We start from the raw sequence: 11,071 nt of genomic DNA on the forward strand, positions 1-11,071 counted from the left end.
TCGACTCTTTTGCTCCTCGGATGTTTCCTGACTTACTGTGCCTTTTCCACCGCCATGCTTTACCTACACTGAATTATCAAACAGCTGCAGTCCCCATTATCTCTTAGGTTCAATTCCCTGTTAACATAACCATGTCGGTGTCTGTGTAACCGCACGTCTTCTTAGGGATATTTTCTATATTTTCTTCTCAGATCATGCACGATAAAAGTTCTCTCAACCTTTTACTGATATTGTAATGCCTGATCATTAGTTAAAGAACGAATGCTTCAATTTATAAACTGAGAAGCATGCTTATGTTTTGATAAGCCTCTAGCACTGCTCCCATATCCAAGGCAGATTGAATGCTTACACATGATTGCTCTACCAGCCCTAACATTTGTTCCCTCTCTCAGCCCCACATATCCCATCCAGAATGTGTAAATTTTTATCGTGCTTTTTAAAAAAAAGAAGTATTACATTGAAATGGGGTAAAAACAATGACTGCAGATGCTGGAAAGCAAATACTGGATTAGTGGTGCTGGAAGAGCACAGCAGTTCAGGCGGCATCCAACGAGCAGCGAAATCGACGTTTCGGGCAAAAGCCCTTCATCAGGAATAAAGGCAGTGAGCCTGAAGCATGGAGAGATAAGCTTATCTCTCCATGCTTCATACTCACTGCCTTTATTCCTGATGAAGGGCTTTTGTCCGAAACGTCGATTTCGTTGCTCGTTGGATGCCGCCTGAACTGCTGTGCTCTTCCAGCACCACTAATCCAATATTAAATTCAAATGGGCTAACTGGAGATATTTGTTCAGCGATTGTAATTGAGGTCAGTCCCAATGGATCCTGATTTGCTGATTTCGGTGTTGGACTGAGGTGTACAAAGTTAAAGATCACACAACGCCAGGTTATAGTCCAACAGGTTTAATTGAATGTACAATAGCTTTCGGAGTGACGCTCCTTCATCAGGTGATGGTGGACGGCTCGGTCCTAACACAGAATTTATTGCAAAAATTTGCAGTGTGATGTAACTGAAATTCTACATTGTAAAATTGATTGTCTCTTAAGCCTTGCATCTGTTAGAATACAGTGATACACTTCTTTCATGTGTAAATCACAAAACCCTTTTTTAATAATTTGCATTCTCAGGTTACCTGTTAATAATGGTGATAGCTAGACAATATGTTGAAGGTGTTGTCCCCCGTGTTCTCTGTCTATGACCTGATGTTTAGATTGATTCTAATCTAAAAAGTGAGATAACGGACGTTTACATAAATCCATGTAGTTTTTGAGCTCAGAGTTGTACATGAATGCATGCAGTTTTTGAGCAAAGTACAATGTACCTCTACAAGTACAAATTCACCCCACAAAATATATGTGTACGTGTGCGTCTTTGTCTGTCTGTGTGTGTGTGTCTGTCTGGGTGGGGGTTGTGAGTGTGAGAATGTGTGTGTGTGTATTGTGTGCAGAGTATCTCAAATGTGTGAGGGGGTGCATGTGTGAGTGTGGGAGTGTGTGTGTCCATAAGGGTGTGTGTGAGTGTGTGTGTGCGCGTCTGTGTGTACCTGTGTCCGTGTGTATGTGAGTGCGTGTGTGTAGGAATATCTGTGTGTGCGTGCAGTGCAGTTATGATCAGCTGTAATGTGACATGAACCCAAGGTCCCGATTGAGGACCTCCCTATGTGAACCGAACTTAGCTATCAGCCTCTGATGGGCCGAGGTTTTGTGATTTACACATGACAGAAGTGAAAGTATCACTGTATTCTAACAGATGCAAGGCTTAACAGACAATCAATTTTACAATGTATAATTTCAGTTACATCACACTGTAAAGTTTTGCTATAAATTCTGTGTTAGGATCGAGCCCTCCACTATAACCTGATGAAGGAGCGTCGCTCTGAAAGCTAGTGTGTTTCCAATTAAACCTGTTGGACGATAACCTGGTATTGTGTGATTTTTAACTCCGTAGATCCTAAATGTGTAACTGGATGGCTTTCCTCTTCTACTAATTAGGGAATCAGTTCAATGTGCTATCCTATAGTATCAGCGGGAGCATCACCGACAGCACGATCAGGGATCAGCAAATCTAGAGAGAGGGGAAGGAGAGATCCGAATCTGAGAACATTCGACTGGAATGTTCCAACAACTGATCAGAATCTGAGAGCATTTGACTGGAATGTTCCAACAATGGATCAGAATCTGAGAACATTAGACGAGAATGTTCCAATGGACAGGAGTTTATCCGAGGGTCTTTACTGGCTTTCTCAACCTTGGATCTCATTAGTTTTGCTGATCCAAGATGTATCGATGATTATTCAAGCTGGTTATTATCCCATCCTCGTTATAGATGCTGTTCATGGTAAGTCATTCTATCAGTTCATAAAGCCAGGTTAGATTGAATTGCTGCTCATATTATTTAAAATTTAGAAAGGTGGACGTCATTATTTGCAATTCCAATGAAATATTCCATTCCTCACAAATTATAACGTGCAAATTACTCATGACAAATTGCTCACCAATATGCGCGGAGGAACCAGACTGTTCTCAAATTCTATAATCTTCTCTAGTCCTGCACAGATCTACATTTCTATATTCTCCCCACTCACTCATCCTGTCCAATACCACCATCATGATAAAGCCATCTCCTCCCCAATGTCAGTGCATCTTCTGAATAAACCATCAATTGTGCCTTTGTTAAGTCTGGATACAACTTATCATGTCCCTTCTAATCACATGTCAGTTGCAGAATAATTGCTCTTGAGTATGGTGAACTTATTCATTGCACAGAACCTGTCAGACAGGCCGACACTGCAAGCTGCTTAAATCATTGATGCATAATCTAGAGGAACTAATATATCAACTAATCTGTTGATATATCATGAAGGAACGTTAAGTAATTGAAGTGAAACCATCATCATTTGTGTGAAAACAAAGGCCCATCTCAGTTTAAGATCAGCATAACAAACTGGCCTTGTCAGGGCTGCACACATACCATGAGGGAAGAACAAAAGGAAAGTTATCTCCCTTCCTCTACCTGTTTTCCTTCTTCCTACCCTTCATTTCCATTCCAGTAGATGACCATTCCCTATTTCAACTGTAATCTTTCTGACTGAGTCTCTCCCCAAGAGTGATGTTCATCTCCCCAGGCACCTCTGGTGTTGGCTTTACTGATGATGACATACAGATGTAAGGAACTTTTAAATTCCACATCGATGGCAGTACATAGAGAATGAATGGGTTTTAATGTCATAATAAAGATACGGCGACCGTTAAGTGAGGGAAAGGAATTATTATGATCATCACTGAGCGTTTTTGAGGCATTATTTGGGGTATAATGGACAGATCTTTTTCTCCGTTGAATCGAGTGATCTCATTGCAACAGAGACAGTTTAAAGGAACTTCACCTGTCTAATCCCTGGGCGACGGTAAAAGAGGAGTAAGTGAAGGTTAATCTGTAGCACTGTCAGAGTCTAAGATGTAATTAAATTTAAATTGGATGGTGATGGACAATCACTCGTTATGTTGTTCACAGACACTGAGAAGATGATGAATTCCATGGCTTGTAATTTAAATTTTACTCGGGATGCATGATTCTGGGTATTTACGTGCTTCGAGGAAAAAGTCTTCAGTTAAATACTGCCTTGATAACAGGGTCATTCTCTGTTACCTGAGCAGTTCAGTTAACCCCTTTTGTTAATGCTAATATGTGATGGTATCTGTGTGGAGAGTGTTTCCTTCTCACAGAGGGTAGTGAATGTCAGGAATTCTCAGGTTTAGAAAGTTAGGGCAGCTATTTCACTGCAAGTATTTATAGAGGAGGTAGATGGATGTTTGACCAGTCGGAGAGCTGAGGGGTTTGAAGAACTGGTCATTAAAGAGGAATTAATGCCAACAGAAGGTCAGCCATGATCCCATACAATGGTGTGAGCATCAGAATTACCTACTCCTGTTTCTTATGTCCTTATATTCTGTCTTTGGAAAGTGAATGGTTGGAATTTTCCTCGAAGTGATGTTATTGAATGTAGAGGACACTGAGAGAAAAGTATTTTCTGAGCCATCTCCGGGAAAGATATGGGCCTGATTTCACAGTGAATCTGGATCTATAACGTGACCAAGAAATGAAACACCACTTGCAGAGAGGAGAAACTCTGTAAAGAGGTGGGAGACTTCTTTCGTACCCAGCCTGGATTTCCCTTCACAACTTCCAACCCACACCAAACCACACAGTGTTGAATGACTGAATGAAATCCTGTGTTACTGAAGTCCAGGCATTTGGAGCAAGTGGTCTCTATCTGCTCCTATACAGGTGGTTATCAGGACTGAATGGAACTTAGGAACATAGCACTGAGGAGCAGGAGTGAGTCATTAGACACCTTGACATTGCTCGACCAGACAGTAAGATCATGGCTGATGTTATTGTGGTTTCCGCAGCATGATTCTGTCTATACACAATTTTCCTCCATTCACATGTCTGTCAAATATTGAACAAACTCAACATTCAACAAATGCAAACAACCAGGCACAATACTGGGAAACTGCACAATGTCAAATACTCATGCAGCACAATTCTGGAAGGCAACAGGCATTTCTCTATCATTCTTGCTCCCATTCAATCAATTCTGCTGCAGTTTATCCTTTTTTGATTTGTTCATGGAACGTGAGTGTTGTTGATAGGCCAACATTTATGGACCATGTCTAATTACTCTGGAAGTAGTAGTGTTGAGCTGCCATCTTGAGAATAAACTTCTGGCAAGAGAATTCCCATTTGAACAGCCCGTGAGAATTTCTCGTTCCTGCTCCGACCAATGTTGGAGGGTCAATGTTTACTTTTCCAGCCTCACTTCTCCACTGGTTACAACAAATTTGAAGTGTTACTTAGGTCATTTTCTCGAAAAATGTGAGACACAGAGTCACACACGTACAGACACATACACCAACGCACATTCTTAAGACGAAGAGTAATAAAGGAAGATTTACAGAGTTTCATCGTAGTTCAACTCATAACAAAAGGAAATGTGATCATGTATCCCAACTGCTATTTTGTCTCCGAGGTTATACTACTCAAACAAGCTGCTGGTGTGAGACTTCTTCCTGGAACAGTTGGTTTGGTAGAATTTCCTTTCCTTCCCATGAATCCTCAACAGGAATCCTCAACGTTTGGTAAAGATGACTCAGGGATTTTTTTACTCTCACATTTTGCTGTCAGGGGTGACAAAGTAAGAATGAGGTGAGCAATAGTCTGTGGTTTACGCCCATAAGATCATCGGACATGGGAACATTAATTAGGACATTCAGCCCATCGAGTCTGATCCACCATTCAGTTATGGCTGACAAGATCCTCAACCACAATCTCCTGCTTTCTCCCTGTAAGCCTTGATCCCTTTGATACTCAAGACCTACCTATCCCTTAAATATACTCAATGACCTGACCACCACTGCCTTCTTTGTAAATGACTTCCATAGATTCTCCACGCTCTGGCTGAAGACGTTTATCCTTATCTCCATTCTAAAAGGGGTTCCCTATACTCTAAAGTTGTGTCCTTGGTTCCTAGAGTCTCCTGTCTCCATGACTTGACCTATCTGCCTATCTTCCTTTCCATCTACCCACTCTACCCTCCCCCGACCTATCACCTTCATCCCCTCCCCAACTCAGCTATTGTACTCTACGCTACTTTGTCCCCACCCCCAAACTCCTCTCACTTCTCTCTCGACCTTCAGGCCCTCTGCCTATATTCCTGATGAAGGGCTTTTGCCCGAAACGTCAATTTTACTGCTCCTCGGATGCTGCCTGAACTGCTGTGCTCTTCCAGCACCACTAATCCAGAATGTGGTTTCCAGCACCTGCTGTCATTGTTTTTACCTAGAGTCTCCTAAAAGTGGAAGTCTTCTCAACATCCACACTGTCCCGGCCATTCAGTATTCTGTATGTTTCAACTAAACTCGACCCACCCCCTACCCAATCCCTCTGAACTCCATCAAGAACAGACTCAGAGTCCACAAACATTCTCATATGTTAAACTTTTCATTCCTGTGACCATTCTCGTGAACATCCTGTGAACCTATTCCAAGGTCAGCACGTCTTTCCAGAGATATGGGACTCAAACAGCCCACAATACTCCAAATGTGGTCTGACCAGTGCCTTATAGAGCCTCAGAAGTACGTCTCTGCTTTTAAATTCAAATCCTTTCAAAATAAATGCATTCACTGCATTTTCCTTCCTAACTACTGACTCAAGCTGCAAGTTTACATTGAGAAAGTCCTGGAGTAAGACTCCCAAGACATATGAATTTTCTGCCCATTTGGAAAGTAGTCCATGTTTGTAGTCTTCCGATCAAATTACATGTTCCTACAATTTACACTTTAGACTCCACCTACTACTTCATTGCCAATTATACTAACCTGTCCAAATCCTTCATGAGCCTCCCAGCCTGTTTGCCATCACCTGTCCCTATTTTTGTATCATCTTAAAACGTTGCCAGAATGCCTTCAGTTCCTTCATCTGGATCGTTAATGTATAAAGTAAAAAGTTGTGGTTCCAGCACTGAGCCTTATAGAACATCACTTGACACGGACTGACATCCTCGGATGGACACTTTTATCGCCACTCTGTTTCCTGCCAGGCAGCCAAACCTCTGTCCATGCCAGTACCTCGCCTCTAACACCATGGGCCCTGGTCTTACTCAGTAGCCTTATATCGGCACATTGTCAAAGACCTTCTTGAAGTCCAGGTGGATGACATCCATTGGCTTTCCTTTTTCGAAGCTGCTCTTTACGTCCTCAAGGTTTTCCAACAGACATTTCAGGCACGACTTCCCCTTGATGAAACCATGCTAACTTTGTTATACTTTACCATCCACATCCAAGTGTTCAAAAATCTCTTCCATCACAATGGATTCCAGGAGCTTACCCACAGACCAAGTTTAAATTGATAAGTCTACAATTTTGCGTCTTATGCCTTACTCCTTTTTTAAACAGACGTACCACTTTAGCGATTTTCCAGTCTTCTGGGAATCTCCCTGAATCGATAGATTCCTGAAAGATCACCACGAACGCTTCCACTGTCTCAGCACCTACCTCCCATAGAACTCTGGAGTGTAGTCCATCTCGTCCAGGTGAATTACTTACCGTCAGGCCATTCAGTTTTTCCAGCACCTTATCCTTGGTGATTGCCACCTTACCCAGCTCTGCGCACTCATTCTTTTCAATTTTAATGCGTGAAGACTGACCCAACGTAATTGTTCAGCTCCTCAGCCATTTCCTTGTTCCACAATATTATCTCTACTGTATCAATTTCTAGCGATCAAGTGCACATTTTTTGCGTCTCGTTAGCATTTCATATATCGAAAAAAGCTTTTATAGTCTTTCTTTACATGACGAGCTTACTTCATATTTAATATTCTCACCCCTTATTTCTTCTTTTTTGTTGTTCTCTGTTGGTCTTTGCAAGTGCTACAATATGGCAGTGAACATGGCCGTTAATTAAACCAAACACCCAGAAACGCTTACCTCACCTCGTAATCAATTATAATATGAGTGACAGAGAAATCTCAAATTTTACTATTTAAAGAAAATAACGTCAATTTATTTCTTAACTCTAAAAGTGAACATGACATGACAACTATTCAGAACTCTACACCCCGCCCCACACACAACTGCTTATTATCTGCCCCCAACTCTATAACAATATGCTGTTTCAATAAGAAACTTATGAAGATAAAATCAACTTAATTTCAAAACCTTACAGCTGCTGCCGACCTCTGAGACGTAACTCTTCCGGCTGATGAATTCCCTGGGTCATCATATTTCTGTTTATTGTGAATATGTTTCATATGAAAAAAAATCTATGATAGAAAGAATTTCCTAATTTCTTGCAGTGCAAAATAGTTGACCCCCAGGCTTCTTCCGTCTCGATGGCATCTGCTCTCACCTCAATTTTCAAAATATTTACATTTTTATATCCCCAGCATTAAATCATCTCACTGGTTCGATGTTGGCAAAACAATAAATTCAAACTCAATTTGCTTTCCGTGACAGAGAGAGTGAAGGAAAGAGAGTGTTGCATGAAATAGTGAGAGTGGTGGAGCAAGAGCCTTTTGGGGGGGCAGTTGCTATAACATATACAGAGACTGTGAGGAAGTAGAGAGAATACAGACAAACTTATCCTGGCAGTGCGGGGAAGGTTATTGATGCTTGTCCTGTATTGATGGGTCATCTCAGCATCGGGGTGAGCCTCCCCAATGTCTTGCCCACGTCTATCACAAATAACACAACACAACACATCCCTCAACTTCTTCAGAATCAGTTTGTGTGGATCTTGCAAACAAGGAGGAACAAACATTGGTGCCTTACATATCTAAACCAAAACTGTTGTGCAAATCTTGTGCATCCTCTGCTCTAGAAATTAGATATGCAAATATTGTTTTACTGCAGTAATCCTTGATGATCTAAAATTGGATCTAAACTGCGTTAACTAAATGATTGCTTATACTATTAAAAATAAATTCCATAAGTGTATATTAGGTAGGTTGAACAGTATGTTGTGAACCAAATTAGAGACCAGGTTATTTCGGATTTGGCGTTGTGTGGTAGAAGGACTAATTACTAACCTTGCTGTGAAGCAGAGTTTGAGGATTAGTGACATTAATATGTTGTATTTTACACGGCGGCTGCATACAATATACAATTTTCGAACTTTACCCTCAAATATCATGGACTCCCGGAGGCTAGAGGGTCAAGTGATTTGGACAAATACAATATGAAATTTAGTGTGAGACAAACAATGGTTGTTATTGATCGAAATACTGCAAAGTCTGAAAAATATGTACATATCACGAAGTTACAGTCAGCAAAGAAAGAGAAGGTGACTCAATGATGGTTAACGTAAGAAATTAAAGATTGCATTAAATCAAAGGAAACAGCTTCAGAAGAATTCCAGCTATTGTGGAAACCTGAACATTCTGAGAGATTTACTTTTCCGAAAAGAAGGCCGAAGAAAGTGTGAAGGAAATCAGAAAGAACATGAATACAAACAAACTGGAAATACACAGACTGCTCAAATCTACGATCCATGTCCTAAAGAAAACAAAAGTAAGGCCAAATGTGGAAATTTGTAAGGTAGAGGAGAATTTATTGTGGGGAACAAGGAAATGTCAGAGAAACTAACCAGCTACTTTCCATCTGTCTTCATGGAGAAAGCTCAAGGAAATTCCTGTGATCACATGGAACTTGTGAAAATAAAGACATAAAGTCAATTCGTATCAACAACAAGGTGGTACTTGAAAATGGAGCTAGATTGATCATTGCAATGTCTGATGGGACAGATGTACTTCATATCAAAATACCAGAAGTAAAACAGCATATTAATTGAGCTGTCGGTAACTGTGTTTTATCTTCCTGTACGTTCTTCAAAGGCCATTGTAAATGACTGGACGGTAGTAAACATGATCCAACTATATACACAGACAAGAAGAGAAAATGTGGAGGACGGCAGATCAATTATTTTGACATCTGTGATGAAACAGTTGGAGTCTATTATATAAGATGTGATATTGGGTATTTAGGAATGAACAGCAACATTGCAGATAATCACTATACATTTCTGACAGATAAATCACACCTGACAAACTTCGGAATTGTTTGAAGTTGTTTCTTGCAGTATACACAATGGACAACCAGTGGAAGTCGTGTATTTGGATTTTCAGAAGTCTTTCTATAAGAAGTCATGCAGTGAGTTCGTAAATGCAATTAACGTGAATAGTATTTGGAAGAATACATGAAATTGAAAGGTAAAGCTAGTTTGGCCTTCTTTTTAGGGAATCGGATTATAGACGCAAAGACATCATGATGCAATTGTATAGAGTGTTGATGAGAGAGTACCTCGAGTATTGTGTAGTGTTGGTGACCTTATCTAAGAAAGAGTATACTGATCACAGAGGACGTGCAATGGACATTCTCCAGATTAATCCCTCAAATGACAAGCTTTTCCGATGGGGAGTCTTGTCATGTGACCTCTCCAGTTTCAATGAACGGCAGGTGATCGCAGTGAAATCTAGAAAATGTACAGAACATGTGACAAGGTGGAAATAAAAAGAATGTTTCTCTGGCTGTCTACTCTACATTCCTGAAGAAGAGCTGATGCCCGAAACGTCGATTCTCCTGTTCCTTGGATGCTGCCTGACCTGCTGCGCTTTTCCAACAACACATTTTCAGCTCTGATCGCCAGCATCTGCCGTCCTCACTTTCTACTCTACATTCAAGGCAAATAAGCGCAGGATAACGGACAGGCCATTTCAGACCATGATAACGAGGAAATTCTTCACTCAGATGAGACTGACGAACAGAAGGCCATGGAAGCCTGCTGGCAGGGCAAGATTAGGGAGAATCCCTAAATATTCTACATGTATGCCAAGTGGATTAGAACAAGCAGGGAGCAGGTATGATATATCAATGACTTGCCAATTTGCATCCAAACTCAACTTCATGGTAGAAGGCTACTTGTGTGACTGGAGACCAATGTCTCCTGGTGTATCGCAGAGATCAGTACTCTGTCCCTTATTATTTGTTGTATTCATAAGTGATATTAATGTGAAGTGGGTAGGGGAGTGTGATAAGCAAGTTTGTGCTTGACAGAAAGATTGTTCGGGTGGTTGGCAGTGAGGCGGAAGGCCTTATTTTACAGGAAGATGCAGATGGATTGGTCAGATGGGCAGGACAATGCCAGATGGAATGTAACCCTGATGAATATGAGACTATGCGCTTTGGAAGAAGGAACCAGGTATGGGAGTATTCACTGAATGACAGCACACTAAGAAACTCAGAGAGTGCTTCTCCACACATTCCTGAATGTGACTGGTTATGATCATTGATGAGTAAGGCAGAACCGTAGGAATAGTCTTTGTTTGTTGACCCAAACATTATAAGAGGCTTATGGCATTTTGGTAATGCCAAAGTAAATACTGTGTGCAGTTCTGGCAGCCATATTACAGAAAGGATGTGATTGTGCTGGATGAGATGCAGAGGAGATTCACTGAGATGTTCCCTGGGATGGAACATATGAGCTGTGGAGAGAGGCTGGATAGGCTCGAGCTGTTTC

Source organism: Chiloscyllium punctatum, chromosome 18, assembly GCF_047496795.1.
Source record: "Chiloscyllium punctatum isolate Juve2018m chromosome 18, sChiPun1.3, whole genome shotgun sequence".
NCBI lineage: Eukaryota > Metazoa > Chordata > Chondrichthyes > Orectolobiformes > Hemiscylliidae > Chiloscyllium > Chiloscyllium punctatum.